General features: G+C 43.6%; 2 long non-coding RNA genes across 2 annotated transcripts; both read right to left on the minus strand.

The window, feature by feature from the left end:
* Nucleotides 1–722: 722 nt before the first annotated feature.
* On the minus strand, nucleotides 723–15914 carry LOC127602790 (uncharacterized). The gene is made up of 3 exons (XR_007962868.1): nucleotides 15788–15914; nucleotides 4783–4945; nucleotides 723–776 (listed from the first exon to the last, which is right to left on the minus strand). It is a non-coding gene; the product is annotated as an uncharacterized LOC127602790 (long non-coding RNA).
* A 4026-nt stretch (nucleotides 15915–19940) lies between these two features.
* Nucleotides 19941–24237, minus strand: LOC127602786 (uncharacterized). Its single transcript, XR_007962860.1, has 3 exons — nucleotides 24124–24237; nucleotides 21489–21872; nucleotides 19941–20284 (listed from the first exon to the last, which is right to left on the minus strand). It is a non-coding gene; the product is annotated as an uncharacterized LOC127602786 (long non-coding RNA).
* Between the last annotated feature and the right edge of the window lie 2632 nt (nucleotides 24238–26869).

Raw genomic sequence — 26869 nt, forward strand, 5'->3', positions numbered from 1 at the left:
CTTTACGGGCCTGGCCGGCCGGCTCACTTTTTGGCAAGCGAACGGGTGGCACATCAAAGTCTTTGTCAGCGTATTTTTTTTTTTACCACAATGACAAAAAATAAATAAAAAATTAAAAAAGCGACGGCAGCAGAAAAGTTTCCAAACCCAATTTTGAGTAGTTGTTTTGTGGGAGGGTGTACTGAAGTTGTTTTTGGACAGTTGTAGCATGAATGGACCGATATATTGCTAAATGCTATGCGGGTTGCCGGCTAACATTTGTCAACAAGTTAGCAAGTTACAAGTTGTCAACAACCTTCTTCACTCTTAATTCTCCCTTTTTTTTTAGCTCAGCGCTCATAGACTACAATGGTTTTGTCCGACATTGTTCAGAGGAGCAACTACACAATGTAGCTTGTCGCTAGCTAGCTTGTGCGGCGCAAGTAGCTACATGAGCCTTGATCTTCAAGTCAAGCGAAAATATATTGGGGTCCACGTTTGGTTCTCAGTTTAGCTCCTCAATGTGTTTTGATGAGCTGCCAAATGCTTTTTTTTTGTGATAACGTGTGTAAATAATAACAATAATAATATATTTTATTTATAAGCGCCTTTCAAGACACCCAAAGACACTTTACAATCAATAGTCACAGATTTGCGTGTACCTGCGCGTGTGACGAGTCAGACATGGCCTCTTCATGGACGTTCTTCATTCCAACGACAGCGGGGGCGGGAGCCGGGGGGGGGGGGGGGGGGGGGCTGTGACTAGATGGAGGTCCGCGTGCCAGCTTCTGCAAAACCTGCGCGTGTGTGACATGCGTGTTAAGTGTGATGGATGGATGTTTCTTCGCACGCACACGCTATCAAGCTATCAAGAACCGACGCTAACGCATTTTTTTCACCACATAGTTGGACTACACATGTTCCGTTTTAGGCGGGCTGGCCTTTATGTTGGACTGTGACACAAACACACACAATTACACCGTCAGTTGTACTTTACCGTGTTATTCGTCTCCAGTTTACGGATGCTCACAAGTGAGGAATGACACAAGCGTGCTCAGTCAACAGACATTTTTTGTCCATTTTCGGGTTGAAATGTTGCTGGTCTATAAGTTTGAATGGGAAGCTATTTTTGCCGAGGAATGTCCGTCTATTGTTTTCTTTGGTAAAGAACACTGTTTGTTTGTTTGTTTGTTTATTGAACATCAAACATATACAGTAATAATTTGATAAAAAAGTAAAAAGAAAGAAATCAGTCTTCATTCAACACAGTTATTATGTTCAAGGGAGTAGGATGAAGTAAAAAAATTATCTAGTCCTACCCCGTTATGTGTTTATATCTACTAAATCATTTTTATATCAATCAGAAAAGAAAAAGTAAGAAGTCTCCATTAAGGCTCATACTTTACCCTTAACCGTGATATTTTTACAGCTTTTGGTTTGTATCGGGATTATATACATCCTCACCCTGGCACTCTTGTGTCAATTTTCTCCTGTATTCATAATGGATATTTCAATACCTTTCTCTATTTATCAACTTCGTTCAGATTTATCATTATATTTAAAGTTTAGAATTTATCATTTTAACTCTGATTGATGTAGGTTGTTTGTATTGTTGTTATTTTTTTTATTATTTGTTTTTGAACTCAGCAAGCGATTTACTCATTTTTAGGTCCGTTTCGAGAGTAGCATTTCACATCATAAATGCGCATGTACAAAACAATAACACACAAAAAAGATACATGAATTCACAACAACACTAATAGAAGAGGTTTGGAAAAATGAAGAGTGGATTGTAACCCGTTACGTCGACATACTACGATCTGTAATTCCACTGGATAAGCTTAACAGCAATGTCCGCCCATTTTTACCCAACTCAAGGGGGCGGCCATTTTGTCTCCTGCTGTCGACTGGAATGACCAATCACGGCGAGGCTTGCGTTGGTCACATGACCAACTCAGAAAATGGATTTCAGGTTGTTGTTGTTGTTTTTTTTTTTTTCTTTCTACCTTCAAGACCTGCTAATTTCTCCACGAACACTCGAAACTGCATTTTCCTTTGCGATATTTGCGGCGTTTTAAAGGTGGAGTTTGCGACGTGAGCGCGGGAAAAGGGAACACAACCCGCCGATGTAAAGGCGGAGGGCCCGTCCGCTGGTGTCTTTTCATCAGCGCGGCGAGCGTGGGCGACCACGACGATGACGCCGCCGCCGACGCCGTCGTCGTCGTCTGATATTGCCACTCACTGCCTTTATGAAGACACTCGTGAGTTTATTTATTCATTAGCACGCTCATATTTTATTCATCTACTCTCGCCTTTTTTTTTTAAACTTTTATTTACGCCAAAGCTTTTCAGTCGACTCTGTCAGTGACGGAGTTTGATCAATTCGCGCGGATGCTGCGTGCGTACGTGTCTGCCTGTGAGATAGTAGACGAGATAAAATAAAATGAGGAATGGAAGCTAAGTTCCTCCTCGTTACGGACACGGCGGCAGCAAAGTCGTTTCCAAAGCAAGTGAGCCAGTTGGCAACGCTCTCCGGTTAACATCGACGCATATCCGTGACTTTCTGCTTTTCTTGGCTTTCGTGATGTCGCGTGACGTCTCGCGGCAGGAAACGACAAGTGCGGCGAAGGCTCCATTGTTAGCAGCCGAAACTGTCAGCAAGGTAAGAGATTTTCACTTCCTGTTACACAAAAATACATATTTGAACAGGAGAAATCTCAAAAATTTCTATGCGGACAATACTTCCATTTTTTGAGCGTGGGTGCCACCAAATCGTGGGAGCCCATAATGAGTACAGAGGAAAAAAACTACTTTTGAAGTCCCCCCATTTCGGGGGGGGGATATTTTGGGGGCTGGTCTGAAGAAATGACATGCATGTAAGGCTGGTAAAGTGGTATCTGTGTCACGGTATCGGACTCCTTTGTTTTTCTCTAGCAATTAATACGTGGGTTTTCGGGTTTCGTTTTCAATGTCTTGATTTTTGTTTTCCAATTAGGAAAAAAAACAAAGCTATTATTAATAATAATAATAATATTAATAATACAGGGGCGGCCCGGTAGTCCAGTGGTTAGCACGTGGGCTTCACAGTGCAGAGGTACCGGGTTCGATTCCAGCTCCGGCCTCCCTGTGTGGAGTTTGCATGTTCTCCCCGGGCCTGCGTGGGTTTTCTCCGGGTGCTCCGGTTTCCTCCCACATTCCAAAAACATGCGTGGCAGGCTGATTGAACACTCTAAATTGTCCCTAGGTGTGAGTGTGAGTGCGAATGGTTGTTCGTCTCTGTGTGCCCTGCGATTGGCTGGCAACCGATTCAGGGTGTCCCCCGCCTACTGCCCGAAGACAGCTGGGATAGGCTCCAGCACCCCCCGCGACACTAGTGAGGATCGGGTTCGGAAGATGAATGAATGAATGAATGAATAATAATACATTTTATTTATAAGCGCCTTTCAAGACACCCAAGGACACTTTACAATAACAAAAAACACAAAACAATACGGGTTGAGCAGTGACAGCCAAAACGCGCCAGCGTTCACTCAACCCGATTAAAACCAGTGAAAACAAAACTAAAATGAACAAGCAAAATAACAAGAAACCAGAATGAAAAAATCCTAAACTATTCGAAGCTTGCTTAGTCGACCCCCAAAATACATCCTGTACATGTTACATGTTCACGTGGATGAAACAACAAGCACGTGAACTTGGGCGACCCGGTTCCACTTGATTACATTTGCACTTTTTCCTCCATTTTCACTCTTTTAGGATGCACTAAATGAAATGAGTAATGACTCCGCCAATAAAACATGAGCATTGATTGGATAAAGCGCGCATGCACATGCACACACACACACACACACACACACACACGCTCGGATCAATGACGTGCAAGCTAATGGGCTGTCATGACCCGTTCATTGAAGCGAGAGCGCGAGGGCCTTGATGTGCACGCAAAGCCCCGAGGGATCAAAGTGCGCATCAGTCAACTTTCGGCATTCCCGCTTCCCAATTTCCGAGGAGGCTTCAAAATGGTGGCCAAAAACCAAGATGGCCGACTTCCTCGGGCCCTGAGCTCATGTGTGCCATCTTCCAAAAACAGAGCTCGAACATTTTGTGTCAATCAACGAAACTGGTGCCAGGGAGTATATTGATGTACTTTTTTTTTTTTTTTTTTTACTTAAAATTGAGACGTAACTGAGTCAATTTCAAAATGGCTGACTTCCTGTTCAGTTCAAGGCGTGGGTCTAACCTTCCAGGGGGAGCTACGGAGTCCATTTTGGAGGTGGCATGTTGAGGACCCGCAAAACACCCAAGAGCAAAGTAAGAGTTTTCAGGTTTCGTGGTTTTATTGGTCAAAAAATTAAAATCCCTTGTTACTAGGCAGATTTCGTGGGTCTCCAACGTATTTGCCCAAGTGGCCACTAGAAGCTTTGACCGTTTCACTTTTGGCATCCAATCGGCTCGAATGACAAACTCGGGGCTGAAGAAGCAGTGCCCCTGACAGCAACATCAAGTCCAAAATATGAATCAGGACAATGTAAGAAATATGAATGACATATCACAAATAGGCGCCACTATTAAAATGCTTCCCAGTGGCCTTTTTCTTGTCATTTCCTTTACGGAACGCTTTTCCCCCCCTTTCCCCTTCAATCTGCTCCCCACAAGGCCGCGATTAAATTTAGTAGCCGTCAACAATCCGGATGATGTCGGTGTGAATAATGCAGTGTCATAATTGAGCTGTCATTGTGTTTTAAAAAAGGCCCAAAATGCTGCTGCTGCCCTTTGGGAGATTGCCCTTCTCCAGATAATTACCTCCACCAAGGAGCTTACGTTTTTGTCACCTTGGCTTTGCGTTTTCCAACTTCCTGTTTTCTTGCCAGCAGTCATATCCTGGTGAATATTGATGTGCTTCAAGGGGGTGCCCGACACGATGCTCCCCAAATCACAACAGTTCTGCCTGGAGATTGTGTGGTCCCTGAAAAAAAAAAAAATAATAATAATCTGCAACTTTTTGCTCACTTTTCTTCCTCTTCTCCATCCTTTCCAAGTTGTGCAACTGATGACTTTGCCCTTTTCCTCACCATGTTTACAAAAAGTGTCACTAAGATTCATTCATTTCCCGAGGATCACCACAAGGGGGCGCAAAATATTTCACCCAAACCTCAACCATTGACGTGTGGAATGCCAAGACGAGATAAGATAAGATTTACAGCCTCCAGCAGCAAGAATGTATGTAGAAAGAAGAAAGAGAAAAAAACTACAAACATCTTTCAATTAAATGCAATATGAACACAAAATGGATAAATCGCAGTACTATTTACAATTTTCCTTCACATCATTTAATTGTTATTATTATTATTATGATTGTTATTTTTTAGATAGAAAATGACGTCATCTTGCAATATTTTGCCGCCCGAAATTGTGTGCGTTTTTTTTTTTTTTTTAGTTGGCGACTTACAAGAGTCTTCTGTTAAAAATGAGGCATTGGTCATTGAGATTTTTTTCCACTGCTGTCGACTGAAATGGACAACAACGTGCCCTCGGGCTCGCATTGCAAACGTCACGAATCGAAACCCCAGAAATGCAATGCGGCTCCGAGGGCACTTTGATGTCCGTTTCAGTCACCAGGAGGGGGCGGTAAGAAGACAAAATGGCCTAGCACCCTGAGATGAATGAAACTAGATGGATTCATCGGCTTGGCTGTTATTCTTATCTGGTTAGTTATTTTTCTTACTGCCCCCCCCCCAACTTGGAACATTTTAGGTGGTTCTTTTCTCCAACTCTGAGAGTGCTTGATGCCCCGCTAATTGCATTTTTATTCCCATGACCGCGAGTGAAATCAGGCGCCACTTCACCGGCGTTTGCCGAGCATTCGCCGCCTGCTGCCCAGTGTCAAAGGACGCGCGGTGCTCCACCGGCACCTCCCGCGAAAAAATTAGGGACGGCTCGAGAGACGTACAAAATAAATAAAAAAATACATCTGGAGCGCTTCCTTTTCTTTCTTTTCATTAGCCGCGCTCGCCTCCGCCGCACGCGTCTTTCTTCCGCCCACGTTTTGTTACATCTCGCCGAGCAGGTGTGGAAGCAATGAATAGAAAAAGTCAAGATGAAGAAACTCGCCGACATCCGGTAGCGGACCATAAAACGCCTCTCAGCGCTTTTTTTACCCCCCCCCCCCCCCCCCCCGTCCTGATCCAATTTAGCTTTCCGACTCCCTCCCCCGCCCCTCCAATTTTTTTTTCTTTCTTTCTCCACCCCCACCCTACCTTACCTCCATCTTCCCCTCACCTGCTATCTTGGGCTAGCAACATGAAAGGCTAAGCTGCGCACGCGCGCGCCCATCGCCAGGGGAGACGCGGGGCAGAGAGTTAATTAAGTTGCTATCTAGCGCTCACTCTCAGCGCAAATTGGAACTCTTAATAAGAGTACAGCAATATATTAGGGCGGCAGTTATCAAACCGGGGTTCCCGAAGCCCCCCCTGGGGGCCGTAAAAATAATTTACGATATACTGAAACCCCTGTAGTGTAATTGACGCCCACCCAAGAAGGTTTGGAGTGAACTTTTTTTTTCTGTTAGACAAGGCTGTGGCATGACAAAGTGAAGCTCCGCCCCTCAATTATCAGAGTTTTTTGGCCACAAGATGGCCACAAAGAGATTTTTTATTTTTTTTTATATTAGACATGCCTTTGATTTGAGGGACAGGTAAAATATCATAAATAAAAATAGGAAAGTCTTGTTGAAAATGTAAATTATAAGACAAGAGAAATAAAGAAATGAATGTTCGTTTGAAGCAAAATTACGGTGTGTGTGGCACGTGTGCCTTTAGAGGTGTGGCCTAGTGAATGATGTCAGCACTTTTTCCTGATTAGGAAAGGTGATGGTGCAATTCAAACAAATTCCACTAGTTGGCGCCAATGTACTACATTTATTGCTTTGGCTTGAGAACAACAAATCTGCAAATTGCTTTTTTTTTTTTTTTTTTTAGTCACGACAGGATTCCAACGATTATTTTTTCTTGACAGTCATGCGACTGTGTCGTGACATTTCGAATTTGTCATCGTAATTTTTTTTTTTTCAGTTACAAAAAATTTCTTCGTGTAGAAACGCACTTTAATTGCTGTTATGACTTTTTCTTGAGAAAAAAAACGGATTTTTTTTTCCGCAGCGGATGTCTGCATGCTAATGGAACGGCACCCATGCATGGAACTATTTGCGCATTTTTGTCGAGAGAGTTTGCTAATCGCGCCCAAGCGTAATCCCAACCTATAAATGGGACTTATTTAAATGCCGTTATGGTTATGAGCCATGATGTGAAAAATGTCCCCGTACCCTGAAAGTTAGCGGACCCTCCGTATTATGAAGCGCTTACATTCAATAATCCTCTTGTTGGTGATGGACTCGGAAAGAAAAAAAAAAAAAGTCTTTAAAAAAAAAAAAAAAAAAACGATATATTGCAGCGGTAGCGCCTCGGCAAGGTGTCAGGTGTAATTTCACGCGTTAGAAGCCGGAGCCCACCTCGCTCCGTCTGCCGTCCCCCTCTGGCCATTTTCCTCCACGCGCCGCCCAAACCCTTTGAAGCCAACTTTTTCTTATTAGCATGGCACAAAGGGGAGGCGAGGGACGCGCTTTGGCGAACGCTCGCCGCCTCGCTTGTACCTCCCGCAGGGAGGGGGGGTGGCCAAGGCGGAGGCTCAAATGGAAATCGTCAGATGCTTTTCTGCTCCGACCTCTCTTAGCTTTTCGCTGATGACGGGACGCCGCGCTCCATTCGTCGCCGACTGTTTACATCTTGACGTCTCAAGCGCCCCCACCCCCCCCCACACACACACACCCCTTTTTTTTCTTGCAGTTTGATACCCGGGAAGTGTTTGCCCTTTGAAGTGAAATTGGACACTGGCAGGGGGCTCGGCGGGGGCGGGGGGTGGGGGTGTGGGGGGGCAATGAGCGGCAGGAACGAAGGTAAAGAGCAGCGGCGGCAGCAAACAGCTGGCGGACAAGACTTTGCCTCGAGAAAGGAGTTTGCTTCAGCTGCTTTCACAACGTTCCATTGCCATCGTCCATAGGCTGCGTACCCGGCCCCCTGCAATTTCAGTTTCCAGGTAGTTTTGACTGGCAGCCATTTTCAAGCATTCTGACACATCTCTTAATTGCAATCCTGGATGATTGATGATTGAGATGTGCGGGGGCGGGGGGGGTGCTGGAGCCTGTCGCAGCTATCTTCGGGCAGTAGGCAGGGGACACCTGAAGCGGTTGCCAGCCAATCGCAGGGCACACAGGGACCAACGACCATCCGCGCTCACAAACACACCCGGGGACAATTTGGAGTGTTCAATCAGCCTGCCGTGCATGTTTTTGGAATGCGGGAGGAAAGTGGAGTACCCAGAGAAAACCTAAGCAGGCCCGGGGAGAACATGCAAACTCCGCACAAAAAGGCCGGATCCGGAATCAAACACTGCACCTCGGCACTGCGAGGTGGGCATGCTAAACGGTCGCCCACCGTGCCGCGCATATATTACACCCATACAATAACGATGTCCATAGCTGATTTTTTTAGGGTTAATTATTATGTCAGGGTAGTCCAGTGGTTAGCACGTGGGCTTCACAGTGCAGAGGTACCGGGTTCGATTCCAGCTCCTGGCTCCCTGTGTGGAGTTTGCATGTTCTCCCCGGGCCTGCGTGGGTTTTCTCCGGGTGCTCCGGTTTCCTCCCACATTCCAAAAATATGCATGGCAGGCTGATTGGACGCTCTAAATTGTCCCTAGGTGTGAGTGTGGGCGTGGATGGCTGTTCGTCTCTGTGTGCCCTGCGATTGGCTGGCAACCGATTCAGGGTGTCCCCCGCCTACTGCCCGGAGACAGCTGGGATAGGCTCCAGCACCCCCCGCGACCCTAGTGAGGATCAAGCGGTTAGGAAGATGAATGAATGAATGAATATTATGTCAGGTTATCGTCATTTTAGTCTGCCAAATTTTGGATTTTGCATCGGCCTCCTAAAATCCGTACAATACATCCCGATTGATGTCGCGCTTAACAAAGTCAAATCTCAATCTCTGCATTTGCGATGCTTTTAGGTTTTGTTAGTGTTAGCAACGAGCAAAGTCTGAAGGTTCCAACCCGGAACCTCCGAGCGTGAAGCAAAGTCAAAGCATGCAAATCCACTTTTCGTCCAGCACCAAGGTGCCGAGCTTCGTGCGTGGCACCTTGGTGCGCGGGGAATTTCTTTTCTGCGGCTGCTCCCACAGGAAGCGTCACCATCCTCTGCGTTGCCAGTGCAAATCAAATCAAGTCAAATGCGATTCAGTCGGTCAGCCGGGAGTGTACTTGTTTGCTTTGTCGCCCTGCCTCGCATTCCAAATTAACCGAATCCTTGAGTGATTTGTAATTGAGTCGTTTGACTCGCCAAGATGGGATGAAAGGAGCTCGGCTAAACGACGACTTCACGCGCCACCAAAGGTCGAGGATCCATTCAGCTCGGCTAAACGACGACTTCACGCGCCACCAAAGGTCGAGGATCCATTCCGATGAAAGGAAGTGGAATTCCATGAAAAAAAAAAAAAGATCAATTTCCCGGAAGAGGCGCCGCGTCATTTGTTTTGAATGCAAATTGGTGATTCGGTGAGTCCGATTTCACTCTCAAAGACAAGAACGCCAGGGAGGAAAACTCAAAAGATTTTGGTCTTTTGGTCTTGTTCTTTTGTTGGTGTCATTGTTATCTTTGTGTAGGGTTTGCGGTTTGCGTTAATGATTAGGGGTTAGGGGTTGGGGTTTAGGGTAAGGCCCTGGCATCGGTGGGCAAACTACGGCCCGCGGGCCAAATCCGGCCCGTTGGCCTTTTTAATTCGGCCCGCCGAAGGTCGGTACACAATTAAGGTTCGATGTCAACGACTGCATTCATTTCATTTGGACTTGTAACGACAGGGATTTCAACACCAGGTGGCACAGTTACTTGAAGTTGCAGAGCATAGGGAGGAAGGGGGAGACGATACGGAAGCCCGCGGTGGCGCAGAGTCGAGCAAATCCCGTTCGATACGACGGAATAATGTACTCTTAAATTCTGAAAAACGTGCCAAAAAAAGCAAAATACTGCTTTTTACATAAAGAAATTTGTTTAATATTATGCCGAATTTAGTTCACACTTTTGATCCGGCCCTCCAAAATATTTTCTGATTCTCATGTGGCCCTATGCAAAAAAATAATTGCAGACCCCTGGGGTAGGGGTTAGGGTCACGTTAGGGCATTAGGGTTAGGCTAGGTTGTCTGGTTTAGGTGGTTATGGTCACATTTAGGGTTAGGTTCAGGTTTGGTGTTTAAGTTGAGGATTAGGTTGGGTTCGGATTCGAGTCAGTGACGATAAAAGTCATTTAAAACACAGTCCTGCTCCCATGAGCCGATGAGACATGATTTTCCTGGGCGACTTCAAACGTATCATGCGAGAGGCTTGTCATGACAACAACGTCGTCAAGGTGCGACACCACAAGCAAGCCTTCGTTTCGCCATCAGCAGATTTCAGAAGCTCGGGGGCGACCGAGGTCCGTGTTCGCATTGAGCCGATGCGCCGCCGCCATCCATTCTACGTTCTGTTTTCAACTTCGGACACCCAACTTTCTGACTTTGCAGGTACATTTGATCTCCGAGAACTTTCTGGATTGCAAGTGTAATGAGCCAGCGGGCTTGCAAATCAGTGAAGGGAAAAAGTAATTTTAAAACACAGTCCTGCTCTGAAATGCCGATGTGACATGATTTCCTGGGTGACTTCAAAAAGACGCGTCGATTTTATTTTGATTTTGATTTTTTTTTTTTTTTAATGAAACATTTGCTTTGCGACGGTGGCGTGACGATCGACGGAAAACTTGCGTGATTGGGAACAAGTTGGTTGGAATCAACTTATGGTCCAAGACCGGGGTGGCCAACGTGGTGACGGCGGGCGCCAGCTGGCCCCCCCGAGGACCTCATGAGTAGCCTTGTTTTAAAAATAAACAAGGACTACTGTCACAGAACGCACGTCTGTGGAGTCTTTCAAATATCTGGCAACAATGCTTTAAAATAATAATAACAATAATAATAAATATAATAAATTTTTAAAAAACAAATAAATAATAAAATAAATAATAATAATAATAATACAAATAATAATAATTATTATTTATATTATATATTAGTATTATTTTTTTAAATAAATAAATAATAATACAATTTTAAAAATAATAATAATAAAAGCACTCGAGCAGCGTTTTTGAAGCTGGCCTAAAATTTTTCCTTGCACCAAAAAGCAAAACATCTTGACCACAAAAAAAACAAACACAAAAGACCCACCTAATATTTTGCGGTTAATCTGTCAAAGTCAAAATGATGATAAAATGTCACGTCGATTTTATATCTGGATTTAATGAGCTATGTTTTCTCTGTGTGGGTGTTTTTTGTTGACCTTTCAAGATGATTCGCATCAGCTGGCTTTCAACTACAATCATCAACAAAAAAACAAAAAAAATGGAATATCTATTTTTTTTTAATGTCCTTCGGAGCAAAACTTTCCAGTCTTCGGATATCTTTGCTCTTGTCATAATTGTATATGGATGGCATCGTTTCCAGCGCTGCAATCAAATATTCGCCGCCTTTGTCTTTGCGGGCCGCGGATGGCGTCAGGGAAGCGTCGTCAGCATTTGAGGCAGACGGCGTGATGAATGAGAGCGATTAATGCCACCGACGATGGCGTCGAGCCCAAAGACAAAAAAAAAAAAAACAAAAAAAAAAGACTCTTTTGTTCCTGTTAATTATTCACGCGGGCCCCTTGAATAACGATAATATCATCAATTCTTTATCCGCGTGCTTAGAAAAGCGAGAAAATGTACAAATTGCAAGGTGAGCGTGCGGACAAAAAAAATATATAAAAATAAAACTCGGGCAGAAGCTCTCGTAGACTTTGGGGACGGCCAGCTCGCGTCTCTGACAAGGGGGTTGCGGATTCGGATAAAGGGGGTTCGGGATCAAGAGGTGGGATCAGGTTTTAGGTTCATAGGGTTGCGGGCTCGGGTTGTTAAAGATCCTCGCCAATTTTCGGAAATGCTAACCCCCCCTGCTTTGAAACCCTGAACTTCCTTTGAAACCTTTCACCTTACTTCGGAACCCGAGGTCAGACATTTTGACAGTCGACTTGTGACATTGAAACCCAAACCGCGCTTTAAAGCCCCATACTTTGAAACTCGAATCCTATTTTGAAATTCTCGTCTTGCGATGACAGCGCGCTACTCTGTTTACAGTGCGTGCGACCTTTAAAGTATTTGACTGCTGCATCTCCCACTTTGTTGCCCTGCTCAATAAATGACAAGTGTGTCATATTAACACAAGAGCTAGAGATGAGGACAGCGAATAGGTTGTCCTCAAGAGGGAACGTCAGGCCCGAATGCCGATTGATTCTGGCACGCCGGCCTCGCGTCTTTGTTTCGTGACGCCGTACTTTTGGAATGCCTCACACCCTGTCTTGGCTCCGGACCGGTCCACGGATCACAAGTTGGCAGGCGAGTGCAAAGAAGGATCCGAAAAGTGGGAAGCTCCTTGGCTGCTCTTGCTTTTCTCAACAAACTTTTGATTTGAGCTGTGATTGAACTAAGATGGAGGCGAAAAGCATGATGATTGTCACTCTTCTTTTGATTTATATCTCGGTTCGCTGGACCCACAGCAAAGTACAAATAAATGACAATCGTGAAAAGCTCTCATGAATTTTCTTGAATAGTATCCTTCTTAATTATGTGTTGTGTTTATTATTTTACTTTGTAACTGTTTTGTTAAGCGCTTTGTTACAGCTGCCGCTGTTGTGAAAGCGCTATATAAATCAGTATGTATTGTATTGTATTGTATTAATTAGCTCACTCGCTCCCAACATTGTCAATTAGCGAATCCATTCATCAGTTAGTTTGTTAGCTTGTTTGTTAGTTAGTTCATTTAAGGTAATTACTATAGTTTATTAGATCGCTAGTTTATTTGTTATTATTGCCAGCAAGTAAGTCCATCACTTCCAGTATTAAGCTAGCTTGTTAGTGGGCTCTTCATTTATTGCTTCAGTTAGCTCATTTCTTAGCTTGCTTTATTTGTTGTCTCAGTTATCAGTTTGTTAGCTCGTTCATTAATTAGTTTGATTGTTCTTTAGTTTTTAGAGTTCACGTTAGTAAACTGGTTCCTCAGTTGTTTGTTAGCATTGTCAATTTGTTAGAATGCTAGTCTGTTTGTTAGATAGTTCGTTAGCTAGCTGGTTTGTCAATTATTAGATAGTGACTAGAGTTCACTAGTTTGTTAGCTAGCCAGCTACTGAGTAGTTGGAAAGTACATTCGTCATCTCCTTTGTTAGCTTCATCCACGAATTAACTGATTCACTTGTTAGCCGGTGAATATATTCACGCATTGCCTTTTTGTTGTTGTTTGGGGTTTTTTTTTTCATTCGCTAGCTCCGAAACTCCTCTGTTTGTCAGTTAGCCAACTTGTCCTTTTAACATTTCTTCAAATAAAACTTGAGCTTGTTCCGTGCTTAATGTTGTACGTCTTTCTACACGGAGGGACTATTTTTTTTTTTCCTCTCAGACTTTCTAAACAAGCGCTAATGCCAATGTGTGCTCGGAAGCTTAGTCATTATCTCCAACGGGGGACGTCATAAAAAGTCATCCCAAACTCTTAGAGGGGTGATCATTTAAATTCTTGGTGTGCCTCCTAAGTGCTTTATCGCAGATTAGAGCAATTAACACTCAACAATTTTTACATTCTCTGAGGCTTGATAATTATGTTTCAAGACAAATTACGATTTTATGATGTGCGGGTGCTGGAGGGGCTGGGGTGGGAGCACATGAGACCACCCAAAACAGCCCCAGGGCTGATTATTGTTATTGCTATTGTATATACATTTTTAAAAATTATGGTCAGAATGTGATTTTTTTTTTATAATTGGGATCATTTAGAAGATAAAAGCTTTTGTCATTTTTATCACATACTGTACCATACTTGTTAATTTACTACTTTATTAATTCGCTGATTTGTTTTAGTTTGAAAGTATTTATTTTTTTGCGAATTGATTAGCGAGTTCCTTTGCTAGCTAGCTTGTTCATTAGGTAGTTCATTAGCTTGTTGGTAAGCTAGTTAGATATTTAGTTCAAGCTTTTTCTGAAGTTTAACAGTGATGTTTGTTAATTGGCTAGTTTATTTTGTCAGTCAGGCGTTTTGTTTTTTTATTTTTGGCACAGCTAGTTTGTTTAATTGTTAGTTTTCTACCGAGTTTGCTACTTCATTTGTTGGTGAGCGCGTTGGTTGATTCAAGAGATTATTGAATCTTTTTGTAGTCCTTATCACAATTAAACATTGCGATTGCCTGCTTCCAAGGTCATGTGATGTTGCCACGCGTGCGCTTGAGTGATTTGGCATAAAAAGCCATCATGGAGCATATTTCTTTCCTGGGGTTCTAAAAATAAAAGCACTCAGTGTGCCGCGCAGTCGTTTTGGATGAAGGTATCTGCTAAATAGCATTTAGCGGACTGGACGGCTACCATTAGTGTCGAGCCTGCCAACTATCTGTCCGTTGAGCGCCATTTAGGCTGCAAGTCGTCAGGCCTGATGACGTTCAGACACTCAGTGGATGCTTGGCCGAGGCCAAGGGTGAGAAGACTGCGAAGGGGACACGGCGAGTTTCACGCTAACTTTACGCTTTTACTATGAAATAATTCAACTTGAATGTATAATTTTTTTAATATATTATATACACTATATCAGAATCTGAATAATATACTATATAAATATATATATTGAAAAGAAGTGGATGTGCTGCTTTATCCTACTAGGCAATCAACTTTATAGGATTTATTTTTAAATCCTGACTGTCACTTTTGAAGTTCTGGAGAAACGTTTAGGTGTCCAAGTCAAATGGCCAGAAGTGTGAAATGCATTTTTTGTTCATCCTAAACTTCTTTTTTTTTTCTCTTTCGATCTATTTTTATAAATATAAAACGAAACGACAATCCAATTTGGCTCATTGGCTAAGGCGGAAAGTGCAGGTGACACACACACACATAGAGGCACTGCCCACAGGCTGCTCAACACATACAAAATTGTCAAAAAGATAAATTAATCAGCTGAATTTCACGTCCGGAGATGACATTAACTCCCCTTGTTTGATGTCTGCCTGCCGGAAGGAAGAGGAAGAAAGAAAAGTTTCGCAGGAGGTGCTTCTTAAAAAGTTTTGCAATGGGAAAAGATAATTTGATTTTAGAAGCGCAATTTTGCATAGTGATGAGACAGAGAATCCCAGCCGTCTTCGGGGCCGTAGGCGGGGGGGACACACTGAACTGGTCGCCAGCCAATCGCAGGGCACACAGAGACAAGCAACCACCCGCTTTCACACTTAAAACTCGGGACAATTTGGAGTGTTCAATTAGCCGGCAACGCATATTTTTGGAATGTGGTAGCAAACCGGAGTACCCAAAGAAAATTCATGCAAGCACGGGGAGAACACGATCAAACACTACACCTTTGCACTGTGAGGTCGACAAGCTAAACACTGGACACCCCCCCACCCCCACACACACACACACACAAACGCTGTATTAGTTGTTTGCATTTGGCCACGGGAGGTGTCGTCCCCACGTGCTTTGCCCATAAATCCGAAGCACAACCCCATTTGAAGGCTATCAGCATCAATTGACTGTCAGCTTCTCCCGCGGGACAATAAATCATCCAATTAACACTCAGCTAATGGGCAGCAGTGTAATTAGATCTGTCAAGCGCCCCCCCCCCCCCCCCCCCCTACCACCTTTCGTGATTCCAACGTGCGGAGTCTACTTACTTCTCTTTTAGCGTGACTCATTTCGTCGTGCTGATTGCTTCTCCTCCGGGACTTGTCGAAACATACCCACTCGCACGCACACGCTTGGGTGGGATGATTTTAAAAGGAAGTCGCATGGGAGGGGGCACGGGGGGGGGGGGGGGGGTATTATATGGCGTTTCATGACTATCGCTTGTAAACAGGACCGGGCTAGCATGTCACTGACACTCAACAGCTGGAATAAATTTCGAGGTAAAAAGAAACGCCCCCCCCCCGCCCCCAAAATAACTTTATCTGGATCTAGACACAAAAAAAAAGCTGCATTATGGCTTTCCGCGTTGCATGTGATCATTTATTTTCCCAATATTTTTGTTGAAACACTGTATGCTTCTCATACTTTTTGTCGAACATTTTTGCCATTTTATTTTGAAAATTATTTTTCCAAATTTCGTTTTTTTTTGGGGGGGGGGGTAATACTTTAGTATTTTGTCAGAATGTTTTTGTTGTGCTTTCAAAAAAAGTTTTTCAAATATACTGTACTTTTACGTTATTCTTAAATTTATTCGTTTATTTATTGATTTTATTTTGAAAAAGGTTTTTAAAGAAATGCTTGCTAAGGTATGTAAAACGTTTTGGGGGAGGATCAAAAGAGTCTGTAACTATTTTATTTTATTTTATTTTATTTTTTTCGCCTCGGCGGTTGCCCTGCACTCACCAGATTGTCCTGGCATTTCATTTTCCGGCCCGCACGAAGCGCCGCGGAGTTGCGTTGGAAATCAACATTTGCGGCGAACCGCGCCTCATTGTTTTGACAAAAACACACATAAGCAACGATGTTTTATTCATCAAGTCGACTCACTTAAGCAGAACAAAAAGTCATGAGAGCAATCGCTGGTGGCAGTCGCGCGTGACATAAATTTGGGCTGCGTGGTCACCAAACCGCCGGAAATTTAAGAAGCCGCCGTGTAGAATCATGTCTTTAAAAAAATAATCATAAAAATGAGAGATTTAGTCAGAGATGTCAAATGTTAGGATTCCATGTGTCATCCCACACAAAAATAAGTTTAAAAAAAAAGTTCAGCGGGTGGCGGGTGTTGGCTTGTCATCATGCGGTCAATTGGTCTTCAGTCATGTTTTAATAAGAAAAAAGTTTCAATCTCATCCACCAAAAAAATATTTCATGGCGATATGTTTGTGCATAAAGTCAGAACATCCATCCATCCATCCATCCATCCATCCATCCATCCATCCATCCATCCATCCATCCATCCATCCATCATCTACCGCTTATCCGGGGCCGGGTCTCGGGGGCACCAGCTTTAGCAAGGAAGCCCAGACTTCCCTCTCCCTAGCTACTTCTTCCAGCTCTCCCCGGGGGATCCCGAGTCGTTCCCAGGCCAGCTGGGTGACATAGTCTCTCCAGCGTGTCCTGGGTCTTCCTCTGGGTCTCCTCCCGGTGGGACATGCCCGGAACACCTCACCGGGGAGGCGCTCAGGAGGCATCCCAATCAGATGCCCAAGCCACCTCATCTGGCTCCTCTCGATGTGGAGGAGAAGCGGCTCAGTCAGAACAAAAAAAGAGAATTGACTTTGGAAAAAAATTAGACTTTTTAAACGATCAATTCCACAGCAAAAACAGTATTTAAACAAAGAAAAATTAAAACTAGAGGCACCCCCATAACGCTTCCTGTCTTAAATTTTTTTTTCCGGGTTGAGTGAACGCTGGCGCGTTTTGGCCGCCGCTGCTCAACCCGTAATGTTTTGTGTTTTTTGTTATTGTAAAGTGTCCTTGGGTGTCTGGAAAGGTGCTTATAAATAAAATGTATTATTATATATTATTATTAATTTAGACTTTTTTTAAAAATCAATGCAATTGCAATAGTCATCAATTTTTTGCGGATTTTTGGGGGCCCGCCCAGTCCCAGTCTCATTCAATCTTAACTTCGGGTTCATTTTTTTTTTTTACACTTTAGAATGTAAAAAGAGCGCAATTCGTGACATTCATGAAATCAGTTATGTTCCCTTCTGAACTATTCTCGATCATTTATCAGCCGGACTCGGAGGTCTTTCTCTCGTCATTTTGCAATGAATGTCAAGATTTGCTCTTTGCTGACGAAAGGAAGGCAATTTCTCATGTTCATCTGCTTGCTTGAATACATTTCAGCTCTTGGCGCAGGTGTTCAAATTACCCGGATAAATGTTGCAGGTTGGAGCAAATCATGATGAAGGGTTTAAAAATGTTTTTTATCTTTTTTTTTTAGGGTTGTTGCATTTTTTTAGCATTAGCATCGAGCCCAGCCTCGTAGGGCTCTGTCTGACTCTCTCTCTCATTCATTCATTCATTCATCTTCCGAGCCGCTTGATCCTCACTAGGGTCGCGGGGGGTGCTGGAGCCTATCCCAGCCGTCTCCGGGCAGTAGGCGGGGGACACCCTGAATCGGTTGCCAGCCAATCGCAGGGCACACAGAGACGAACAACCATCCACGCTCACACTCACACCTAGGGACAATTTTAGAGTGTTCAATCAGCCTGCCACGCATGTTTTTGGAATGTGGGAGGAAACCGGAGCACCCGGAGAAAACCCACGCAGGAGAACATGCAAAATCCACACAGGGAGGCCGGAGCTGGAATCGAACCCGGTACCTCTGCACTGTGAAGCCGACGTGCCAACCACTGGACTACCGGGCCGCCTGTCTCTCTCTCTCTCTCATCCCTAAATTCGGAAGATGATCCACGAGAAGCATTCTTTAGCGTTTAACATGCAATATGCAACCTCGAACAGCACATGATAGAATATCCTGTAACAGGTAAAGCCAATTAGGGCCGCTTCCTTTCTTCTATGAATACAATCTTTTCTAGGTCAAAGATGCTCTTAAAAAAAAAAAATGCATTCCATATTTCTTGCGATATTGTATAGCTTGCCAGCGCACGACGATGTGATTTCAAGGTGACTGCAACGGTGATATGGAAACCAACCTTTGAATGCATCAACCTTCCCTCCCCCGTCCGTCCTTTCGTGTGTGTGTGAGTGTGTGTGTGTTGTCTTAAAAATAGTTGGTGCCATAATCCAACAGTGGAGACACAATGCGTCGCAAAGCAAAAGCAGCAAAATTTCCTCCTCCATCGCATTCAACGCGACAGTTTTATCGCATCACTCGCAAAATTACTGCCAGGCTCTGTGCACAAAAATGACACCGGAGCAAATATTGAATATTTGCGACAGAGGTCGAAGGAGTCACTCTCAACAACTGTTGAGAAACGAGTTTGCCTGGCCACCAAAAGAGCCGCACTCTGATTCTTGTGTGCCCCCCCCCTCACCTTACCCCCGCCCGAAGCGGTGATGGATCAACACGAGTCACCGCACGCGTGACCCAAACAAGTGTGCTGCCGTTATCTAGCCCGTGAGCGCGTTTAAGGCAAACTAATAGCGCCGCGCCGCTAGCATTAATCTCCACGCGGCTGATAAAATAAATAAATCGCTCACCGCTAGCATTTTGCCGTCCCGCTAGCATTTTGCTGTCCCGCTAGCATTTTGCCGTCCCGCTAGCATTTTGCCGTCCCGTGAGCGCAAGTGACAGTTTTTGAAGATGACTCAGATGAAGCCTATTTCTCTCGAGAACATGAAATCTGGTAGACATGTCTTTCGTGAGTAGTCCCACAAAAAATAAAATAAAATCTCAAGAAGCTACGTCAGAAACGTTAGAGGAGCAAGACAAACTCCTCCGACAGATTGTTTTTGCAAACTTAGTACCGCAAAGCCAATGTCTCTTTCATTAACAACATAAAATTTGGTAGACAAGTGAAGCATAAATAGACCCACAAAATTTTTTTCAAGAACCTATGCTTGGGGTGGTGGGCGCCATTGTTGCTTTAAATTGGTCTTATCGAGTCCGTTTGGCTTTTTCCGAGTCATGCTCTCCGTGACTTTCGCCATATTTTCTGTTGACATCCCATAAAACCCGAGACTTTAATAAATCAACCCCGCAAGGTCAGATCTTGAGCAAGTCCAGCAACTCGCAACAAATCTGCCAGGTTGCAGGCACCAGTTGCAGGCGGGCCCGCTTCAACAACGACATGTCAAGGCAAACCAGTGAAAGGAGAGAATGGCACCAATTCAAAGGAAAGTACCAATTGATTAAAAAAAAATAAATGGGGGGGGGGGGGGAAAGGAGGGGGGGCTGTAAAGGTAACAGATAGAATCGAGCACACACAGGATGACTTGCTGCGACAATAAAAACCGGCGACAAGCGCACAAATCGACACACAACAGCCGTGGCGACAATCCATCCCATAAACCACACTCACATACACACACACACACACACACACACACACACAAGAGTCCGCTTTTTAATCCTAACTAGGAAAAAAAAAAACCTCACCTCTTCCCGAATGACGTCTTCAACGCAACCAAGAGCCCGTGAGTGGTGACAGGATTCCCATTCAAGCGCAAAATGAATGTAAACAGACAAAATGTCCTCCCTTTCCTTTCTCTGCTATCTGGCGCGGTGGAAACTTCTGCAAGAATGAGAACACAAAAATGTGTCATTTCTTGGCTCGTCTCAATATTATTGTGAGAAAAAAAAATGGCAGATGATTTCATGGGAGGAAAATGTGTTTCTTTCAAGTGGCATGGCGGGGGTTCATTGTGACGGCGGCTGATTTGGCGTCGCTTCACCAGAAGATTGTGAATGAATAAACGCGGACTCAGAATTGAGCCTTGAGGGACGCCGCACAGACGGAGCCTTGGAGAAGGAGCTTTTTGGCAGATATCAACCAATCCGCAGGAGTCCAGTTTTTTAATTTTTTTTTTACTTGGAGCACAGTGGCCCCTAAAATGAAATTTAGGGATGCTAGTTGAAAAGTTAGGGGCGCGTATTGCAAATCAATTCTTAAAATAGAAATTCACATTTCCAATCATTTTTACTATATTTTGATGAACGGGCTGAAATTCATTCATTCATTCATTCATCTTCCGAGCCGCTTGATCCTCACTAGGGTCACGGGGGGTGCTGGAGCCCATCCCAGCTGTCTTCGGGCAATAGGCGGGGGACACCCTGAATCGGTTGCCAGCCAATCGCAGGGCACACAGAGACGAACAACCATTCGCACTCACACTCACACCTTAAATTTAGAGTGTTCAATCAGCCTGCCACGCATATTTTTTGGAATGTGGGAGGAAACCGGAGCACCCGGAGAAAACCCACCCGGGGAGAACATGCAAACTCCACACAGGGAGGCCGGAGCTGGAATCGAACCCGGTACCTCTGCACTGTGAAGCCGACGTGCTAACCACTGGACTACCGGGCCGCCCGGGCTGAAATGTGAAGGAGAATTATGTGAGCCAAAAAAAATATTGGGGGAGGTTTTTTTTTTCCTTTTTGTTAATCGCAAAGTCCAATATTTTCAATTATTAATCTTTGCAGGGCGAAAAAAAAAGTCACAGTTTAATGATTTGTTTTTGAATTCCTTGTGCAGGGACAAAAATGTTGAGCGTTTGCGCTATGCTTTCAGAGCTCGGTCAAGTTCATTAGCGGAGTCAACACGTTGCGCCGATGAGTAATTGGGCGTTAGCAATGTTAGCGCGCCCTTGGTGCCCTGGCCCCGATCAATCTGAGCAGGAAGTGTTGGCTTTAGCCCCGCCCACCTGCCAGGGGCAAGGGAATTAGTATGAGTATCGAGCATCGATTCCGCCCCGAAACGCCGTGCGCGCGTTACTCACCATCTCGACGTCCTTTTATGTGCTCCTCTTCCTCCTCTCCTTTTACATCACATCCTCCTCCTCCTCTTTTTTTTGTTTTTTTTTGTGGAAATTCTTTTAGCGCCATTATCCCATTATCCATCATCAGCCGCCTCGCTCCTTCTCGTTCTACATTTCCCCTCTTTCATTTGCGCTCTCCCGTTTGTCGCTCGGCACGCGCTGCGTTCCCCCTCCATTCATCGGGCCTTCTTTTACGGCCCCGCGCAGGAAAAATAGAGAGAATGGTGGTCAAGAGATGAGGAGGAGGATGAGGAGAAGGGCTCCATAAAACACAATGGCCCTTTGTTGTTGTGTCATTCCATTAGTCACCTGGACGCCGGGATGGAGAGTGCCGAGACTTTGGGACTGAATCGGAACATGAGCAAAATCAAGACTCGAGTGAGAAAGAAGGAAAGGAAGACCCAGACAAAAAAAAAAAAAACAGATTGAGAAAATAGTATTTTTGGTGAAAGTGATTTTTCTACCGCCACAAACGGTCATTTCTCAAGAACTTGAAAAAACTGACAATAAGTTGGAATCTTGAAAGTGTTTCATTCAACAGATGTCAGTTTCAGGTTCAGTTTGAATAAAATTTGAATAAAAAAGGTCTCGATTGAGAAATTATTGATCATAAATAGTCATATTTTTGTAGGGGGTGGGGGGAAATTATTGAAAATTAAGTCAAGTCAAGTCAAGTCAACAGTATTTATAGAGCACTTTCAAACAGCCATCGCTGCATACAAAGTGCTGTACATGGAGCGATTTAACACATACAATAAACAGTAAGACGAATCAGTAATAAGTAATAAGTAATAAGGCGGTAGAAAGCACCAAGCAGTAAAACCAATAGCAAATCTAAGTCATGCTGAGTCAAACGCCAAAGAATACAAGTGAGTTTTGAGGAGGGATTTAAAGATGGGCAGCGAGGAGGCTTGCCGAATGTTCAGTGGGAGGTCATTCCAGAGAGATGGACCAGCAACAGAAAAGGCTCGATCCCCTCTGAGCCTCAGTTTAGTTCTTGGTACGTCTAGCAAAGACTGGTCCACAGACCTGAGGCGCCGGGCAGGGGTGTAGGGGCGTATGAGCTCAGAGAGGTAAGGTGGCGCGAGATTATTCAGAGATTTGAAAACAAAGAGGAGGATCTTAAAAATAATTCTAAAATGAATGGGGAGCCAGTGAAGGGATGCCAAAGTAGGAGTTATATGCTCCCTCTTACGAGTACCAGTCAAGAGGCGAGCAGCGGCATTCTGTACCAGCTGAAGGCGCTTGATGGAGGACTGGCTGACTCCAAAGTACAGGGCGTTGCAGTAATCGAGCCGGGATGTTACAAAGGCATGAATTACTGTCTCAACTTTTTCTGTGAAGATAAGGCATAATCTTTTTTGCAAGTGTTTTTGCAAGCCTTTTTTTTTACAGAAAATAGTATATGTTCAAGAGAAAAATAAACAAGAAACCAAAAAACCTTGCTTTTTGAATAATTTTTTTCCTGAAAAATATGAAGTTTCAAGAAAAAAAATTGTGAAAAAAATTCATCTTGCAACACTTTCAATTCACAAATGCAAAAATAATTTTGGAGTCATAATCTTGCAACCTTTTCACACCATGATTGTTTTTGCAAGCGTTTTTTTTTCTACAGAAAATGTTCAAGAGAAAAATAAACAACCAAGAAACCAAAAAAAACTTACTTTTTGAACAATTTTTTTCCTGAAAAATATAGTTAAAAAAAAAAACAAATTGTGAAAAAAGTTTTCATCTTGCAACACTTTCAATTCACAAATGCAAAATGCATGTTCAAATTTGAAAAGACCGGCATAGAAAAAAATCATATTTTTATGTAAAAAAAAAAAAAAAAATCTGAATCGTAAAGGAGGAAAGTATTTTTTTTTTTCAGAAAAAAAAATCATTTTGGAGTCATAATCTTGCAACCTTTTCACACCATGATTGTGAAAATATTCAAACATTTTCTCCTTTTTTTTTTTTAATTTTTTTTTTAAAGTCACGAAAGTCTTCCAAAGGAATAGCGTTCCATTTTGGGCACGTCGGCGGGTCCGCAAGTTCAACTTCAAGAGCGCTTGACATGTTTTGTCACGTGTGCACGATGCAGGTCAGCCGACGCGCTTCCGCTAATGAAGTTCAACGAGCATAATGACGCTTTCAATTCGATTTTCAAAAGCGACGCCGTTAAAGAGCCTTTTTCAGCTGACCTGCCCGCCGCCTGCCATGTTGCCATAGCGACGTGTGCGAAACCTCGCCAATTATTATTATTTTTCACAATCAAGCTCGTGTGATATAAAAACAATCATGTTCAGGTTAGCTGAGAGCAGAACAAGATCAAATTGAAAAAATAAAAAAGCTGATTTCAATTATTACCTTAAAAAAAAACGCCAATTGCAGCTATCAAACTTGTTAGCATGTTTTAAAACGTGAAATTCATCACTGAACATGATAGCATGAAACATAAGACATAATTACGGCAAACTTATCATGTTAACACGTGACCGAACATGTAACAGGAAATTTATCACATGAAGCTTAACATGTTAACGCATGACATTTAGAGCGCAAATTTGTAACATTAAAACAAAAAAAGTGCGTCAAGTTCCTTTGTTATTCTCACCGCTTTCCAAATGAGATGCAAGAAATGCTTTCTTCCCCAAATCGAACATCTTTTCGACCTAAACTGAGATTCAATCACATACGTGAGCACAAACAGAAATAGGTGAAAGTTTCGCCAATTAACGGAATCGCTTCGCAAGAACGTGAAGGTGTAGATGCCAAACCACCCCAAAAGCGTCGAAACAGGATATGTGGGAATGAGCGAGAAAAAAAAAGGCACTTTGGCCCGACCCGGGCGGGTGCGCCTGATGAGCGCCTCCACCTGCGCACTTATGCTGCAATTAACTCGGAAAACAGCCACGGCCGACTTGAGTTTACATCACAAAATTGCGCGGTGTAGAAAGCCAAATCACCATGCGAGAGGGTCTAGGCTGGAGTGGGGGTGGTTCCATCAGTTCCAGTGCTTGCATCCGGAAAAGTACTTGCGCTGTTTGAGATTTTTTATTTTTTTTTAAATTCCCCGGGACCGACGGCGGCACAGTAGCAATTACTGGACCGTCATTGCACTGTCAGGCGGGGGTCTAAGGGTGCTCTTGAAGCGCCCTGGCACTACTTTTTTTCAGATGGCCTTTACTGCAGTCGGTGTACAGTCAACCACAGTTGCAGGATTGTCAGCATTGTTGTTGTTGTTGTTTTTTAAAGAGTCTTTACAGGAGAGAGGCGAGCCCTAATATGGAGTTGCACACGTGTAACGTAATACCGCGTTGTGCCACAAAATGCCTGGCAGCACTGAGCTCTACTGGAAGGCATGCGGCGTGTGTGAGAGAAAGAAGAAGTGGTTTCCCGTGCTCTGTTTCTGGAAGTTGTAAAGTAGCACTTGGTCGGTGGTTTGCAAAACATTTTACCACTCATAGTAATAGACAAAATAACTTGTGTCGTTGACAAAAAAAACAAATATGTGCACTTTTGCTGTCACCTTTTGTGTCATGAATTACATTTTATTATGATTATTTTTTAACCTTTTCCTACCAACCATGGTTCATTTATTTTTCCACTTGTGAAAAAGAGTGTTAAAAGGTTGCCTGTCCAGTTTGAAAACGGCAACAGTTAGTCCTGGGAATAGGTTATTAAAAATATTGTGACATCCATTTTCTTTCTCTCTCTCTTGCTCACACACACACACAAACACATATTCCTGTACTTGTGGCACAGTGAGGACCAAGTAAAAAAAAAGGCCATTTTACTCACTCTCTCTCTCACTCACACACTGCTATTTTGCAGCATATTTGCATGAAAACTGACTGACACGCAGGTTCACCGTGTGAAATGCTTGCAGAGTCTCTGTTGTTAAACAGGCAGCTGATTTCACACATTGTGCAAATGTTGATTGTTCTGAAAAAGGTCCAACTCGTGATCTCGTTGAAGATCCTGTTTTATTTATTTACAACATCTGATTGATTACATAGCACTCTTGACTCAATAAAGTTTACAAATAATAAATATTGCCTTCTTCAACAATGTGGTCATCGCTTTTTATTGTCGTTGTTCTCCGCGTCATCACCTGAGCTTTTAACACAAAACAACAAAGGTGAGCCCCTCTCCCCCATGTGCTTAATTTCAATAAATAATCAGAATTCAATCCTAAAAGAAAAGTCGAACACACTTGTAAAGAACAAAGGGGGAAAAAAACAGACTATACTTCAAAATAAACTAAAAATAATTCTAATGGGCCGTAGTCCAATGTCTTGCCTACAGGAACCAGGAAGTCTTTCTGCCCAGTGGGAGGAGTCGACAGAAAGACCTGTCATTGGCTGGAAGGTTTTTTGTTGTTGTTGTAAAGTTTGAAACAATACAAAGTAAAATCATTTCCTGTTGCTAATTGTGCAAGTTAGAGTCCAGGCTCATTTTCTTCCAACTCCTTGCCATAGTCTTTTACTTTGTAGACAGGAAATGATCCCATTCAACAATTTTGTGGACATGAAATGACGAAAGCAAACAAACACACACACACAAACATGTTCATACGGAGATCTGAAACCCGACCTGGTGTACAGAGAAATAAATACAGTTAGAAAATAAAGCCTTTAAATGGAGGTGGCAAATCTTCATTGGAATGGCAACAAAAAAGCCAATCGATGGTTGCTTGGTACACTACCTACCACGCCCTACAAAATAAAAGCTTGTCATGATTTAGTTTTACTTTCACTTCCTTTGCGAGTTGTGCAATTGCCTGTTGTGTCGCATTTCCCCACTTTTGACGCCCAAGGCTTTTACTTTGTAGTCAGGAAATGACTCCATTCAAAAACTCTGGAGAGAGGGAATATGAAACATAGAACCAGAACCCGACCTCTTGAAAGTGACAATAAATAAATGTACAAAATCAAATTTTTTTTTATGGTGAAAAGCACAATGGTTTCCTGGCAGCGGCCATGGACATGGTTTTGTTTGACTGACTCATTTTGAATGCGGGTCTCTTATTGCATGAACTTGCCTCCCACTTCCTGTTTCCGTGCCGCAACATTCTTGGTCAGTCCTTTGCGTCCGTCCTTCATCTATCGCGCTTTTATTCAGAAAGCATCACAGGCGAGCTGTCTTCATGGGTTCACCCAGAAACACATGCCTGGTTCCTGCTGGGCACCAGAACCACTTGCGCCCCCCTTAGAGCCCCCCCTACGAATAGTCATCTCACTGACCACAATGTGACCCCTCCCATCCGACAACAGACAGTCACCAATTGTTTCGTGGCCTTTCCATGTTCAAATTGTGGAAGATTTTCTTGGGCACCCTACCCCACCCACAACCCCAGA

This window comes from Hippocampus zosterae, chromosome 6 (genome assembly GCF_025434085.1).
Source record: "Hippocampus zosterae strain Florida chromosome 6, ASM2543408v3, whole genome shotgun sequence".
Taxonomy (NCBI): domain Eukaryota; kingdom Metazoa; phylum Chordata; class Actinopteri; order Syngnathiformes; family Syngnathidae; genus Hippocampus; species Hippocampus zosterae.